Consider the following 16118-nt stretch of genomic DNA (forward strand, 5'->3'; position numbering starts at 1 on the left):
TCTATTACTGTCGTTACATAAAAAAGTTCCATAGTTGCGCCCAATTAGTATTTCAGTAACGAAGAGGCGGACGTTTCTACCACACATCACGGTAGATGGTTAATTAGTACATGGTCAGGAAATGACCTTGAAGTTCGGATAAAACCAGTAACCTAATATGAATAATGCGATCTATGCGTTACAACACAAAGTTTTGTGCTATGGATTTAGTCCATAGAAAAATGACTGATTGCTTAATGTACTGAACTGGTCTTTGAGAACTTTTAGTCAAAAATTCATTATAGCTGCAGTGGTGTCAAGTGTTTGCTTTGCTCTAAGAATAAAATTACTTTTTAAATCAGTACATCCAGAATATTCTTGGACTTTAGGTCAGATATGTGATACCACCTTTGGGATACCTACTGCGTCCACTTTTGCAAATAATTATGATTATCACTCCACTGTTCCCGGATACTGGTGATACTTCTTTTCCATAAATGGGGTAAATAAGTCGTAGGAAAAGCGTAATACTCTATTATTGTTAGAGCTACCATGAATTAATGATAACCTTCATTTCTTGACAATAACGTATAGCTGTACTGTTTGCCTTAAATTGCTGAAAACAATGTGCGTTAAAATCGTGTGTCAAACAGTTACCTTTACATTAACCTCGTTTAAGCTGTAACTGCATGTATAGCGTAAGGTACAACACGCTGGGTTGCGAGCCAGGGACGTAAGTCGGACCAGGTTCAAAACCGCGTTGCGCATACACGACATAAGGTATTATACAATGGTGACCATGAGTGTGGTTTCCCAATGCTTGCTTAGGTGATTTGTAGATCGATCCCTAAATTCCGACTCATAGAATAAACACAAATAGCTAAAGTACGACAACACAAACAACATACTAGGAGCGTTCGGTAAGCAAAGCAGCAGTTTTGTATCTGAAACAGGTGTGTCTTATTCAGGATCCAGTACACAATATTATTCGCCACTTTTTTGAACACAAAACTATATTTTTCAACATAATCTCCGTTCAATGCGACGGCCTTACTCCACCTTACCTGGAGAGCCTATGTGTCCGCATGATAGCACTCTAATGGTCGACGATGGAGTTAACTTCTTGCTGCAGCAGTAACCCTCTCCATCACGCACGTACTGCTTCCCTCTGAGTGCATCCTTCAGCGGGCAAAGACTATGGAAATCGGGTCTGCGAAATGAGATATGTAGGGTATATGTCAAAGAACAGTCCAATCTTATTTCGTGGGCTTCTCTCGGGTGCGCGGTCTTGTGGGAGACCATTCGTTGTCATTGCACTTTCGTGGAGACGAAATACACTCCTGGAAATGGAAAAAAGAACACATTGACACCGGTGTGTCAGACCCACCATACTTGCTCCGGACACTGCGAGAGGGCTGTACAAGCAATGATCACACGCACGGCACAGCGGACACACCAGGACCCGTGGTGTTGGCCGTCGAATGGCGCTAGCTGCGCAGCATTTGTGCACCGCCGCCGTCAGTGTCAGCCAGTTTGCCGTGGCATACTGAGCTCCATCGCAGTCTTTAACACTGGTAGCATGCCGCGACAGCGTGGACGTGAACCGTATGTGCAGTTGACGGACTTTGAGCGAGGGCGTATAGTGGGCATGCGGGAGGCCGGGTGGACGTACCGCCGAATTGCTCAACACGTGGGGCGTGAGGTCTCCACAGTACATCGATGTTGTCGCCAGTGGTCGGCGGAAGGTGCAGGTGCCCGTCGACCTGGGACCGGACCGCAGCGACGCACGGATGCACGCCAAGACCGTAGGATCCTACGCAGTGCCGTAGGGGACCGCACCGCCACTTCCCAGCAAATTAGGGACACTGTTGCTCCTGGGGTATCGGCGAGGACCATTCGCAAGCGTCTCCATGAAGCTGGGCTACGGTCCCGCACACCGTTAGGCCGTCTTCCGCTCACGCCCCAACATCGTGCAGCCCGCCTCCAGTGGTGTCGCGACAGGCGTGAATGGAGGGACGAATGGCGACGTGTCGTCTTCAGCGATGAGAGTCGCTTCTGCCTTGGTGCCAATGATGGTCGTATGCGTGTTTGGCGCCGTGCAGGTGAGCGCCACAATCAGGACTGCATACGACCGAGGCACACAGGGCCAACACCCGGCATCATGGTGTGGGGAGCGATCTCCTACACTGGCCGTACACCACTGGTGATCGTCGAGGGGACACTGAATAGTGCACGGTACATCCAAACCGTCATCGAACCCATCGTTCTACCATTCCTAAACGGGCAAGGGAACTTGCTGTTCCAACAGGACAATGCACGTCCGCATGTATCCCGTGCCACCCAACGTGCTCTAGAAGGTGTAAGTCAACTACCCTGGCCAGCAAGATCTCCGGATCTGTCCCCCATTGAGCATGTTTGGGACTGGATGAAGCGTCGTCTCACGCGGTCTGCACGTCCAGCACGAACGCTGGTCCAACTGAGGCGCCAGGTGGAAATGGCATGGCAAGCCGTTCCACAGGACTACATCCAGCATCTCTACGATCGTCTCCATGGGAGAATAGCAGCCTGCATTGCTGCGAAAGGTGGATATACACTGTACTAGTGCCGACATTGTGCATGCTCTGTTGCCTGTGTCTATGTGCCTGTGGTTCTGTCATTGTGATCATGTGATGTATCTGACCCCAGGAATGTGTCAATAAAGTTTCCCCTTCCTGGGACAATGAATTCACGGTGTTCTTATTTCAATTTCCAGGAGTGTAGTTTCGTCAGTTTCCTGAGGGTAGTACAATATACTTTAGAGTTTCTCATTGTGCCATGAGGAGGCCATCGAGCAGAAAAACCCCTTTAGAGTCCCGGAAAAGGGTCGCTAAGACTTTGCCGGCTGAAGGAGCGCCTTTGAACATTTTCATCGGAGGAAAAGTGGTATGGTGCCACTCCTTGGATTGCCGCTCTGTTTCCGTTTAGAAGTGAGAACATAAGTTTCATCGCCTGTGATGATGTTCGACAAAACATAATAAAAGCATCACAAGCATCCTCGTAAGACGCATGCAGTTACACAGAGACGGTCCTTCGTTTCTCCTGATGGTCTTCTGTTATGCAGGGAGGAGCCCAGCGGCCACACACCTTTCAGTACCCCAACTGGTGGACGAGTGTGTCAGCATACCGACGAGGCGCCCACTTGAACAGCGAGGCGTATGATTCTGATCTGTCGATCACCTCGAATTGAGAGCGTCCACATGTTTCAACATTGCACGAGTCACTTCCCTGTATGGCCGGCTATCACGTGGGATATCGGACACGTTTGCCTGACCTTGTTAACGCTTTGCCGTCCGCACGTCTCGTACAGATTTATTCGCTTGGCGCCGGCACCGCTAATTCGGATTACTTGGCTTGCCGCCGACCGCTTGTCACCTTTCCGTTGATGACAAGCTTCAAACACATTGACTTTCACGCGCTTCAATCCTCTATTTTGCCGTTTCGTCCCACAAACTTGAATTTTCTTTTCAAGTAACTTCTCTGCAAGTTCTACACTGTTATAATAATTATCCATGTAAAGGTGATGCCACTTTCCATAAGAAGGTGTCAATAGTTCCATCACTGTTTTTGCTAATGGATGTCCAGCGCCGGAATATATCTTGAATGAAGAACTGTATCCCGTACTCGAATCACGCGGCATCCGAATGAGTATGCCGTATTTCGTAATTTTAGACGGATTGTAAACTTTAAAATTTAACTTTCCACGCCACGGTATCATTCCTACATCAATTGAGATGTTTTGACTTAGATTAAACGTTTCTTTCAACTGTTTGGAAAAATGATCAATTACGAATTGCACTATGAAAAGCCGGTCGGCGTTATCGGGTTTATTGTTGTGGTCGGAAAAATGTAAGAATTATAATATTTGTCTCAATCGGTTGCGAGACATCGTTTTGCGAAATATCGGTGTCTCTATCAGCGGATTCTTTGACCAGTAATCATCGATCCTTCGTTTTTTTAAAATTCCCATAAGGATAGCAAGCCCAAACCATTTTCTAAGTTCGGGTCCCGTAACGTCGAAAAATTTGGCTTTTTCTTTATCCAGTTTCCTTCTTTTGCAATTTTGACTGTAATACTTATTGGTTTCGCTGCTAATATATTTAAATAGATCGTTCCCAATATATAGTTCAACGATATCCTCGACGTTCTGTGTATCTTTGGAAAATATGTATGGATCCGGAGATCATTCAAATTTATTATTGGTCCTCAGTAAATCATAGCCTGTATTTTCGTATGATTCATCCGACTCACCTTGCAACCGTAGCGTTCGCCGAATTCTTCTTAGACGTCGTTCACTATCTTCCGACGATTCTGATTCACTTTCATTTTTTTTATATCCAATGTCTTCTTCCCAATCGGCCAACTCGTCCGGAACGTCAGACAAGACGACCGCGCATTCATCGTAACTAATCGTATCGTCTCTTTCGTCTGCCGTGATGAAAGTGCACAAGTACTTACAAAAACAAAAGAGTTGTTGACGTGTGTAACTTATTGTTACCTAAAGAAAACACCAACAGAATGGGAAAGATACTAAAGTGCTCCCACCGGCCACAGCGCAATACTGTGGTCACGACACCACTGTGGTGTCGCCGGTCGGCAAAGTGTGAAGATGATAGACACATCGCCAAACGACTCACCTCGCTTTTGTTGACTGCAAAGCTTCCGTATACATTCTGCAAGTGCCTATGAATATCTGCGATGCACTAGACTTCCTCCAAAAGAAAATGACAGCTGTCTGCTCTGAATACACTTATGTTATAGACGCCATTTGGAAGGCTACGTGAAGTGCCCTCAACAGTCGGAATTTCACTAAACTGTAGAGGCTGAACCTGGAATATTCCACGATATCGCGCTACAAATTCCGCATTTTTCCAACCGAAATTGGTCGAGAAAAAAATGTGTAGCGTTGGTTGTTGAAGGCCCCTTCTTGAGATTACTTTGACGAGTGTGGTGTCATTAAGGGCACCAGGTCCGGAGTTAAACAATATACACTACGGGCCATTAAAATTCCTACACCAAGAAGAAATACAGATGACAAACGTGTATTCATTGGACAAACATATTATACTAGAACTGACATGTGATTACATTTTCACGCACTTTGGGTACATAGATCCTTAGAAATCAGTGCCCAGAACAACCACCTCTGGCCGTAATAACGCCCTTGATACGCCTGGGCATTTAGTCAAACAGAGGTTGGATGGCGTGTACAGCTACAGCTCCCCATGCAGCTTCAACACTATACCACAATTCATCAAGAGTAGTGACTGGCGTATTGTGACGATGCAGTTGCTCGGCCACCATTGACCAGACGTTTTCAGTTGGTGAGAGATCTGGAGAATGTGCTGGCCAGGGCAGCAGTCGAACATTTTCTATATCCAGAAAGGCCCGTACAGGACCGGCAACATGCGGTCGTGCATTATCCTGCTGAAATGTAGGGTTTCGCAGGGATCGAATGAAAGGTAGAGCCACGGGTCGTAACACATCTGAAATGTAATGTCCACTGTTCAAAGTAACGTCAATGCGAACACGGGGTGACCGAGAGTGTAACCAATGGCACCCCCCCCCCCCGCCCCCCATAACATCGCACCGGGTGATACACCAGTACGGCGATGACGTATACACGCTTCGAATGTGCGTTCACCGCGATGTCGCCAAACACTGATGCGACCATCATGATGCTGTAAACAGAACCTGGATTCATCCGAAAAAATGACGTTTTGCCATTCGTGCACCCAGGTTCGTCGTTGAGTACACCATCGCAGGCGCTCCTGTCTGTGACGCAGCGTCAACAGTAACCGCAGCCATGGTCTCCGAGCTGATAGTCCATCCTGCTGCAAACGTAGTCAAACTGTTCGTTCAGATGGTTGTTGTCTTGCAAACGTCCCCATCTGTTGACTCATGGATCGAGACTTGGCTGTACGATCCGTTACAGCCATGCGGATAAGATGCCTGTCATCTTGACTGCTAGTGATACGAGGCCGTTGGGATCCAGCACGGCGTTCCGTATTACCCTCCTGATTCCATATTCTGCTAACAGTCATTGAATCTCTACAAACGCGAGCAGCAATGTCGCGACACGATAAACTGCAATCGCGATAGGCTACAATCCGACCTTTATCAAAGTCGGAAACGTGATAGTACGCATTTCTCCTCCTTATGCGAGGCATCTCAACAACGTATCACCAGGCAACGCCGGTCAACTGCTGTTTGTGTATGAGAAATCGGTTGGAAACTTTCCTCATGTCAGCACGTTGTAGGTGTCGCCACCGGCGCCAACCTCGTGTGAATGCTCTGAAAAGCTAATCATTTGCATATCACAGCATCTTCTTCCTGTCGGTTAAATTTCGCGTCTGTATCACGTCATCGTCGTGGTGTAGCAATTTTAAAGGCCAGTAGTGTAATAAAATGTACCAAAACCTGGATCAAATAAACCCTGTACAAGGCGGGATAAATGCTACGGGAAAAGGAGAAACTAATCTGAAGTGAATCGGAAGTGTAAATGGGGAGATATTTAAATTTTTAGAGATGTTACGTATCTCTCACATGTACTATCCATCAAGTATAATTCCTGAAGCCGCTATAGAATGAGTGGTAACGGTAGGTACTTTGTACTTATATTAGCGATTTCCTGTTCTATTCAATTGGCGCAGTACTCTGTTATTTCCTGTTTGCCAAATGGGTGACCATCAGGAAAGGAGCTCCGTCGAAATACGTATAGTACAAGGGGCAGTGACAGGTGTGAAAACACTGGAACAGTGAAACGTCTACAGTGACGTGCTTCGACTGGGCCACTTCGGCAGTATTATCACGTCTCTCCTTGTGTGCTCTGGTGAGAGGTTTTGCCAATGTTATTCTAGCAGGTGCGAAGTGCGGCCGCACCATCGCTTTCACTTGTCCAAACACTTCGAAGTCCTTACATTCAAATGGAGTCTGATCAGTATTGACTCTGGGCAAATCAGTCTTAGCTGCGTTGTTACGACCATTGTAGAATGTTGTGGGAATTAAATTTGGTCCCACCACAAAGTTGTCTCCAGTTTCACGATCGTGCACTTTTAAAATCGTATCAGTTTCAACAAAATACCTCTGTTTCCGTGCATGTTTGGGTCTTGTAATGTTTAACGGTTCTTCCCGTTTATATTACTGTTTGGTGTAAAAATGACTAGTAGAGTAGTAACACACAGAATAAATCTGAAGAACATACGGATGACGGAAAACTGAAGTAGGCTGTATATGATTTACGCTTGAACTGTATATTGCAGAACATCGCCATATTCATCAGCACACTGCTGTGGTTTTTGCTGTCTCGGATCTTATCTGCTGATAGGTGGAAAATGTGGCTTTTTATTTTGACTAGAAGCAATATAAATGTTTTATATACATACAGTAATGCAGTGCACACAAATCTTAAGAATGTCATGCTCGTCTTGAGCCCCGATACAGTTCAGAACTAACAAGATTTTTTTAAAGAAAGCTTATGAAGCCTATATCGATTTTTAGATCATGAAATTCCTGTTGTGGCCTGAACCTACACCACAGCTGTAAAAATATTTCTTTAATAATTTTACACAATTTATAGCATACATCTGTGAAATATATGTGGTGATAATTTAAACGAAAGTTTTCAATGTCAAAACTTCCAGTCATTTAGATTCAACAGATGAGACAACAGTCACAGGATTTATTATTATTACTATGTATCTTTTAATATTGTGGAGACCCTGAGAAATATCAGTACAGATGGCATACGGAAGGTACCATAGATCTTGTCTACTAGTAATGTTTTGTCTCATCAATTATTTCTTTTCATCACTGTGTAGCTTGCTCCTTAAGACCACGAGGTGACGAGTGTTGCGACGGAAAATGTAAACTCTTCTTCAGAAAACCTCTGCAGCCACAGTCAGTAAGGCAGAGATCTGAACTTTTGCATGTGCAAAGCAAAAGAGCTGTATTTAACTAAAGAATACAGCAAAACACTCAGGATTCGTCTTTTGCCACAAATACTAATTCTGAAAAAAAATGTTGCCTTCTTTTCAGAAGCCATAATTGAAAATCCTAATCACTCAGGCTGAAAATTTCTTTGTTAGGTCCTCAGAGGATTGTATGATCACTAAACAACAGTCATTAATTTTCGTTTGAAATTATATTATTTACAAAGTTTATAACATTTTACTACCCAAATTAACTATTTTTTTCGTAATGTACAGTTATATAAAGCAGAAGTTGACCGAAGGTAGTATATTTCCTTAGTTCCAATGTGGCAGCAATATGTTTTGGAAAGCTCCTGCACATTTCAGACCCTTAATTCTCATACTTTTTGAAAAAAAGTCTTCTAATAATGTGGAAAATGTAGAACTGAGAAAGGCGGTTTAAAGATTCATTCCTAATATTTCGTTTGAAAATCCTCTACATTGATACTCCTCATTCCCACTTTTTTCTTCTCTCCCATTCTATTCTGTCTGGCCTGTATTTGTAGATTAAACAGTGCTTTATCGCCTTTGGTGATCCGACTGAGCATTGGCGTGAGATTCTTTTGCAGTAAAAACGTCTAGAATATCACTAACTCTCTTCTGTCATTATTTCCCTCATTGAAATACAAAACTTCGTTACAGAAAACTATTTTCAGTACATATAGTCCACAGAATGCCTTTTTTTGCCGTCAGAACTGCCATCAGAAAGCAGATGGCAGTTACGGGTCGAGTGGCACGAAAGAGAAGCAGTGGTAAGGAAGGGAGTGAGACAGGGTTGTAGCATATCCCCAATGTTATTCAATCTGTATATTGAGCGAGCAGAAAAGGAAACACAACAACAATTAAGAGTAGAAATTAAAATCCATAGAGAAAAATAAAAGCTTTGAGATTGGCGATGACATCGTAATTCTGTCAGAGACAGGAAAGGACATGGAAAAGCAGTCGAACGGAATGGACAGTGTCTTGAAAGAAGAATATAAGATGAACATCAAAAAAAGCTAAACGACGATAATGGAAAGTAGTCTTATTAAAGCAGATGATGCGGAGAGAATTAGATTAGGAAATGAGACCCTTAAAGCAGGAAACGAATTTTGCTATTTCGGGAGCAAAACAACTGATGATGTTCGAAGTAGAGAGGATATAAGATGTAGACTGCCAATGTCAAGAAGAGAGTTTCTGAAGAAGAGAAATACACTCCTGGAAATGGAAAAAAGAACACATTGACACCGGTGTGTCAGACCCACCATACTTGCTCCGGACACTGCGAGAGGGCTGTACAAGCAATGATCACACTCACGGCACAGCGGACACACCAGGAACCGCGGTGTTGGCCGTCGAATGGCGCTAGCTGCGCAGCATTTGTGCACCGCCGCCGTCAGGGTCAGCCAGTTTGCCGTGGCATACGGAGCTCCATCGCAGTCTTTAACACTGGTAGCATGCCGCGACAGCGTGGACGTGAACCGTATGTGCAGTTGACGGACTTTGAGCGAGGGCGTATAGTGGGCATGCGGGAGGCCGGGTGTACGTACCGCCGAATTGCTCAACACGTGGGGCGTGAGGTCTCCACAGTACATCGATGTTGTCGCCAGTGGTCGGCGGAAGGTGCACGTGCCCGTCGACCTGGGACCGGACCGCAGCGACGCACGGATGCACGCCAAGACCGTAGGATCCTACGCAGTGCCGTAGGGGACCGCACCGCCACTTCCCAGCAAATTAGGGACACTGTTGCTCCTGGGGTATCGGCGAGGACCATTCGCAAGCGTCTCCATGAAGCTGGGCTACGGTCCCGCACACCGTTAGGCCGTCTTCCGCTCACGCCCCAACATCGTGCAGCCCGCCTCCAGTGGTGTCGCGTGAATGGAGGGACGAATGGAGACGTGTCGTCTTCAGCGATGAGAGTCGCTTCTGCCTTGGTGCCAATGATGGTCGTATGCGTGTTTGGCGCCGTGCAGGTGAGCGCCACAATCAGGACTGCATACGACCGAGGCACACAGGGCCAACACCCGGCATCATGGTGTGGGGAGCGACCTCCTACACTGGCCGTACACCACTGGTGATCGTCGAGGGGACACTGAATAGTGCACGGTACATCCAAACCGTCATCGAACCCATCGTTCTACCATTCCTAGACCGGCAAGGGAACTTGCTGTTCCAACAGGACAATGCACGTCCGCATGTATCCCGTGCCACCCAACGTGCTCTAGAAGGTGTAAGTCAACTACCCTGGCCAGCAAGATCTCCGGATCTGTCCCCCATTGAGCATGTTTGGGACTGGATGAAGCGTCGTCTCACGCGGTCTGCACGTCCGGCAAGAACGCTGGTCCAACTGAGGCGCCAGGTGGAAATGGCATGGCAAGCCGTTCCACAGGACTACATCCAGCATCTCTACGATCGTCTCCATGGGAGAATAGCAGCCTGCATTGCTGCGAAAGGTGGATATACACTGTACTAGTGCCGACATTGTGCATGTTCTGTTGCCTGTGTCTATGTGCCTGTGGTTCTGTTAGTGTGATCATGTGATGTATCTGACCCCAGGAATGTGCCAATAAAGTTTCCCCTTCCTGGGACAATGAATTCACGGTGTTCTTATTTCAATTTCCAGGAGTGTATGTTAACATCGAGTATCGATTAAAGCGTCAGAAAGGCATTCCTGAAAGTATTTGTATGGAGTGTAGCCACGTATGGTAGTGAAACATGGACGATAACTAGTTTTGACAAGAAGAGAATACAAACTTTCGAAATGTGGTGCTACAGAAGAATGCTGAAGATTAGATGAGTACACTCATGCTCATAAATTAAGGATCATTGAAGAACGTGATGCTACACAACGTGGCACTACACAAAACTGGCGCTAATAGCATAGGCACATAGGGAACCCACATGACACGGAGCTGTAAGTCCGCGGTATTGGTGATAAATTGAGAAAACCGTCCGAAACACATGTGCTACAAAACGCCACTGTTTCCTGCGCATGTACCCCGACATCAATATGGGATATTATCACCATGTACACGTACACAGGCCGCACAACGCGTTGGCATACTATGGATCAGGTGATAGAGCAGCTCTTGGGATATAGCCTTCCATTCTTGCACCAGTGACTGTCGGAGCTCCTGAAGTGTCGTAGGGGTTTGAAGACGTAAGGCGATACGTCGATCGAGAGCATCCCAGACGTTCTCGATGACGTTTACGTCTAGAGAACAGGGAGGCCACTCCATTCGCCTGATATCTTCTGTTTCAGGGTACTCCTCCACGATGGCAGCTCGGTGGGGCCGAGCGTTATCATCCATCAGGAGGAAAGTGGGACCCACTGCACCCCTGAAAAGGCGGACATACAGGTGCAAAATGTGGTCCCGATACACCTGACCTGTTACAGTTCCTCTGTCAAAGACCAACAGGGGTGTATGTGCACCAATCATAATCCCACCCCACACCATCAAACCACGACCTGCATACAGCTCCCTTCGAAGGGCATTTTGGGGTTGGCATCTGGTTCCTTGTTCACGCCAGATGATAACCCGGCGAGGATCATTGTTCCGACTATGCCTGGACTCGTCCGTGAACATAACCTGGGACCACTGTTCCAGTGAACAAGTACTGTGTTGTTGACACCAGGCTTTACTGTCTCTTCTGTCTCCAGGGATCATTGGAATGCACCTTGCAGGTCTCCGGGCGAATAAACCATGTCTGTTCAGTCGTCTGTAGACTGTGTGTCTGGAGACCACTATTCCAGTCGCTGCCGTAAGGTCCCGAGCAAGGCTACTCGCAGTAGTCCGTGGCAGTCTGAGGATATTGATGGTGATATATCGGTCTTCTTGTGGTGTTGTACACTGTGGACGTCCCGTACAGTAGCGCATGGACACGTTTCCTGTCTGCTGGAATCGTTGCCATAATGTTGAGATCACACTTTATGGCACACGGAGGGCCCGTACTACGACTTGCTGTGTTTCTCCAGTCTCAAGTCGCATGAGTGTAGATCACGTAACTAATGAGAAGGTGCTGTATAGAACTGGGAGAAGATGAATTTGTGGCACAATTTGACTCAGAAGGTATCGTTTGGCAATACATGTTATGAGGCATCAAGGGATCACCAATTTAGTACTGGAGGGCAGCGTGGTGGATAAAAGCCGTGGAGGGAGACCAAGAGATGAATACAGTAAGCAGATGCAGAACGATGTAGATTGCAGTAGTTACTTGGAGATGAAGAAGGTTGCGCAGGATAGAATAACATGGAGGGCTGCATGAAACCAGTCTCTGGACTGAAGACAAAACAATAACAACAACAACATAAGGAAATATTTATTAGGGGATGAGAGTTGCTAGGGAAATATCTGTACAAGAGCGTAAAAGGCATAATGAACAAAAGCATTCTACTCCAGCTGTCAGAGTAGCTTTTTGACCAGAAGAACATTCGGAAAAGGCAATGCTTATATGGTCTTAGTTAGCGCGAAAAGCTTAGAAAGTGTTGCAAATTGTAAGCAACAAAAAATCGATGAAATAGAAATAAAAAATCTCTGCAAGTCATACAGTCTCCGTAGGCGAAGCAATGGTTGCAAAACTGTTTGATATGCAATAGAGCATGAGAATAGACGGATCTGGCCTATCGTCGCTGACGGGTAAACTCCTGGATCAGTGATCTGCCATACAATGCTTCGTGTGCGCTGTCCGTTACAGATTGCTCACTACTCGGTCACGTGACCCTCGCCAAATCATCTGCGGCCACAACGATGTCCTCTGGCAGAGATAATAAAGTCCCCATCTTACAGACGGTTCACCACAGACAGTGTGTAACGTTTGAAGTTAATTTTTCTTATTCAATGACAGTGATGTGCCATACTTCATACCTGTATACCGGATATTTTTCAGAGTTTTACAATAGTTCGTATATTACGCCATACAGGTTATGAGTACAAGCAATGTGATCTTTCTTTGCTAGTAACATTGGCGTTGCTGCAGGATTCTAAGAGAAGCTAGTGAGTGGGTCGGATGTTGGTCATGCTAATGGGCGGTCTGGAAATAGCTTGCGGAGCGTAGATAGATATGGAGGATGTTGAATTTTGGAGATATGATCTGGTAAATATTAATTTGACAGATGAAGATTTTCTGCTACGCTTGTTGCTACACTGCTTGCTTGCGCGTAATTTATGATATGTTTGGAAATGATAGGGTTGTAGTTGGATTGTTCTTTACTGATTTGGGATAGTTAGTTTCATTGTTCAGCTGTGATTAAGCAAGCTTATCTGTTCACATGCCTTGGACTCCAAATTTAAAGATTTACCACTCCTTCACCATTTCAGTAATTAATCCGTTGGCAAAGTAATATTTGTTACAAAACGTAATTTTTTAAATATGTTAAAAATGTCAAAGAATGTGTTTAAGTACTCTCAGTATAGCTTTTTAAGGCTAGTTTCCTTTCAATCATTCAGCATGTTTAAATTTTACCACTGTCTTGTCACAAATTTGATTTCCCTTTCATGGGTGTCGTTGCACAACACTTTGCAGAACGCAGTGACCGAAGCACGATCTGCTCCTTCCATTGCACTGTGCAAGGCTTTGTTTCTTATTTGGCAGGTTTGTTGATGCGCTGCACCTTTTATGTTCACCATTTAGAGTAGCACTGAATTTCCATTGCCACGGGTCAGCTAAGAAAATTTGTTACTGCCAGTTACACCACAGTCAGAAAATAGCAACATCGTTAACTTCGCATTTCGAAATTTTTATTAGGTTCAGTTTAGGTAAAGTGCATTTCAGACTTTATTTCTTATGCAGGTCGTTTTATTCGGACTGTGCAGTGGTACATCTGCGTATGCATCGTTTAGTGTTTGGAATTTCATTTACTTATGATCAAAAAAGAGATAGCTAGAGTTGCAATTAAAATGGATGTTCATTTAGTCGTCGACCGGTTTCGGGCTATGCCCCTTCTGAAACCAACCAATGTTTGCCATATAAAATGTCCGTCCAAAATAGCAGTAAATAAAGTGGGGACATATGTGTGTAGTCCCAATTAATGTTCGTTGACATTTAGTTAGTTTGCGCACGCAAATTTACAGTGAATTTTAACAGAAAGACTTGGGTTATTGACTCTTTTGAAATTAAATTTGTATTTTTATGGAGGTTTTTTCATTCTGCTAGTTTTGTGTGTTGGAACTGCAGGTCATGTACTGCAACGTCACTCACTGTAGCACTGCTCACTCACTAAACTGCAAATTAGTTTCGCAGGACTACTTATTTAATTTTCAGCTTTAGGTTTTCTAATTAATTGCAATATAAGTATACAGTTATACAATTTTAGACACCATGTCAACCTAAAATGAGCTGGCACATAGTAATGACAACGACATATAAATGTGTCAGCTCACTTTAGGTTGACATGGCCTAATAGCCATAACATAACATCTTCACTTGATAATGCCCTAAGGCCGAAATTGCAGTCGTGACATAAAGAAAGTGTTACAGTCACTGGCGTAAATATGATGTCTTTTATAAAAGAAATTTGAACTGTTGGCGAGTAGTGCTGTATTGCTGTTTCTGCCAGTACTTAATTTTGCAGGCTAGATTCATAATACGCGATTGTTTCGTTTCCTGTGCGCAATGAAGGTTCTGTCAGTTTATTTTACCAGGGTCATAAGTCAGTGCTGAAATGTTCGTGTGTTTCAGCTTACATTCTTATACTGGTCGACATTGCAGTTCTTTTTATTTACAGTTACGTTTTCTTTTTCAAACAGTTCGTATTGACCAAGTCTTCTGAACGTGAAATTATTGTTTCCCTTATTTATTTGCTTGTGAATAAGATCGGTTTTTATATACACAGGATTCTTTCCACTCTCGTGCAAGTGATGTGGCTTCGAGCTCAGTAGCACATTTAGGTTGTTAGTTCAGATTCTCAGGTGTTTATTTACGATAAAACATACACAGATAAAGGCTACTTACTTGCAACCAGTAATGCAGTTGGGAAGAAGAAGAAACCAGGAAAAAAAAAGAAACAAAAAAAACGTAGAAGCTGTTTCCTCCAACAAACACAAGACAACGTGCGGTGCCGTGACACCTAACCGTAATATATTCTAACGACAGAAATAAATCCCGTCATCCAGAAGGAGAGTTATAAATAAATAAATGTCGTATGGGTTGGGCCTCCCGTTGGTTGACCGTTTGCCGGGTGCAAATCTTTCGATTTGACGCCAGTTTGGAAACTTGCACGTCGATGGGGATGAAATGACAATAATTAGGATAACACAACACCCAGTCCCTGAGCGAAGAAAATCTCCGACCCAGTCGGGAATCGAACCCTGGCACTGAGGATTGACATTCTGTCGCGCTGACCACTCAGGTACCGGTGGTGGACAGGAGTGTTGTGAAACAAATGTATTCACTGTATCAAACTGATTTCTCTTAAAAACATAGCCACAAATGTTTCTTTATCGTGGTAAATATCGGAGAGATTTTGTAGCGTGGGCTCCGTTACGTGGCATCTTCGCTGCTTTCTTGGCCAGCAGCCGCGAGTGCTATTTAATCGTAGACAGCGCAGTAGTAGGAAACGAGAGAAAGTCTGGGTTATATTTTATAATTATAGTATTGTATAAATTTCTAGTGAAGCTTTTGTTATGTGACTGTTCCCATGTATTCGCCAGCAATCAAAAGATGAAGACATGAATTAATGAAGCCAAAAACGTTGCCGTACTGGAGGTGGATAAGAAATGATAGAACAGAAGCAAACGAAGTGAAAACTTCTACTTTCATCCACAGTATCAGACAGGTTACTGAGAGAATCGAGGAGCTATGAATGTTTATTTATCAAAATTAAGAAAGACACCAGAATGCCCTACCAGCCTTGTGTTTGCTGGGCATCACTGGAAACATGGGCCAAAGATTACGTTACCACAACTTGACTGTTGTTTCAGAGATGTTTAGAACGCCCGTGCTGATTGCGCCCAACCTCAGAGAAAGAAGGAAACTAACCAACGATCATTTATGTGCTTGGTGGAAGGAGATGAAAGGAGGCGTAAGCACATAAAACAGCTTCCTGCTTCTGTGGTGGTGCATCAATGCCCCTACTCTCTTCATTCATGCAGATCTCCAAACGTCCGTTCCCAAAGGCGTAGCACAGAATTCTGTGATCCAGGTTGTAGCACTGTC

Source organism: Schistocerca nitens, chromosome 2, assembly GCF_023898315.1.
Source record: "Schistocerca nitens isolate TAMUIC-IGC-003100 chromosome 2, iqSchNite1.1, whole genome shotgun sequence".
Lineage (NCBI taxonomy): Eukaryota > Metazoa > Arthropoda > Insecta > Orthoptera > Acrididae > Schistocerca > Schistocerca nitens.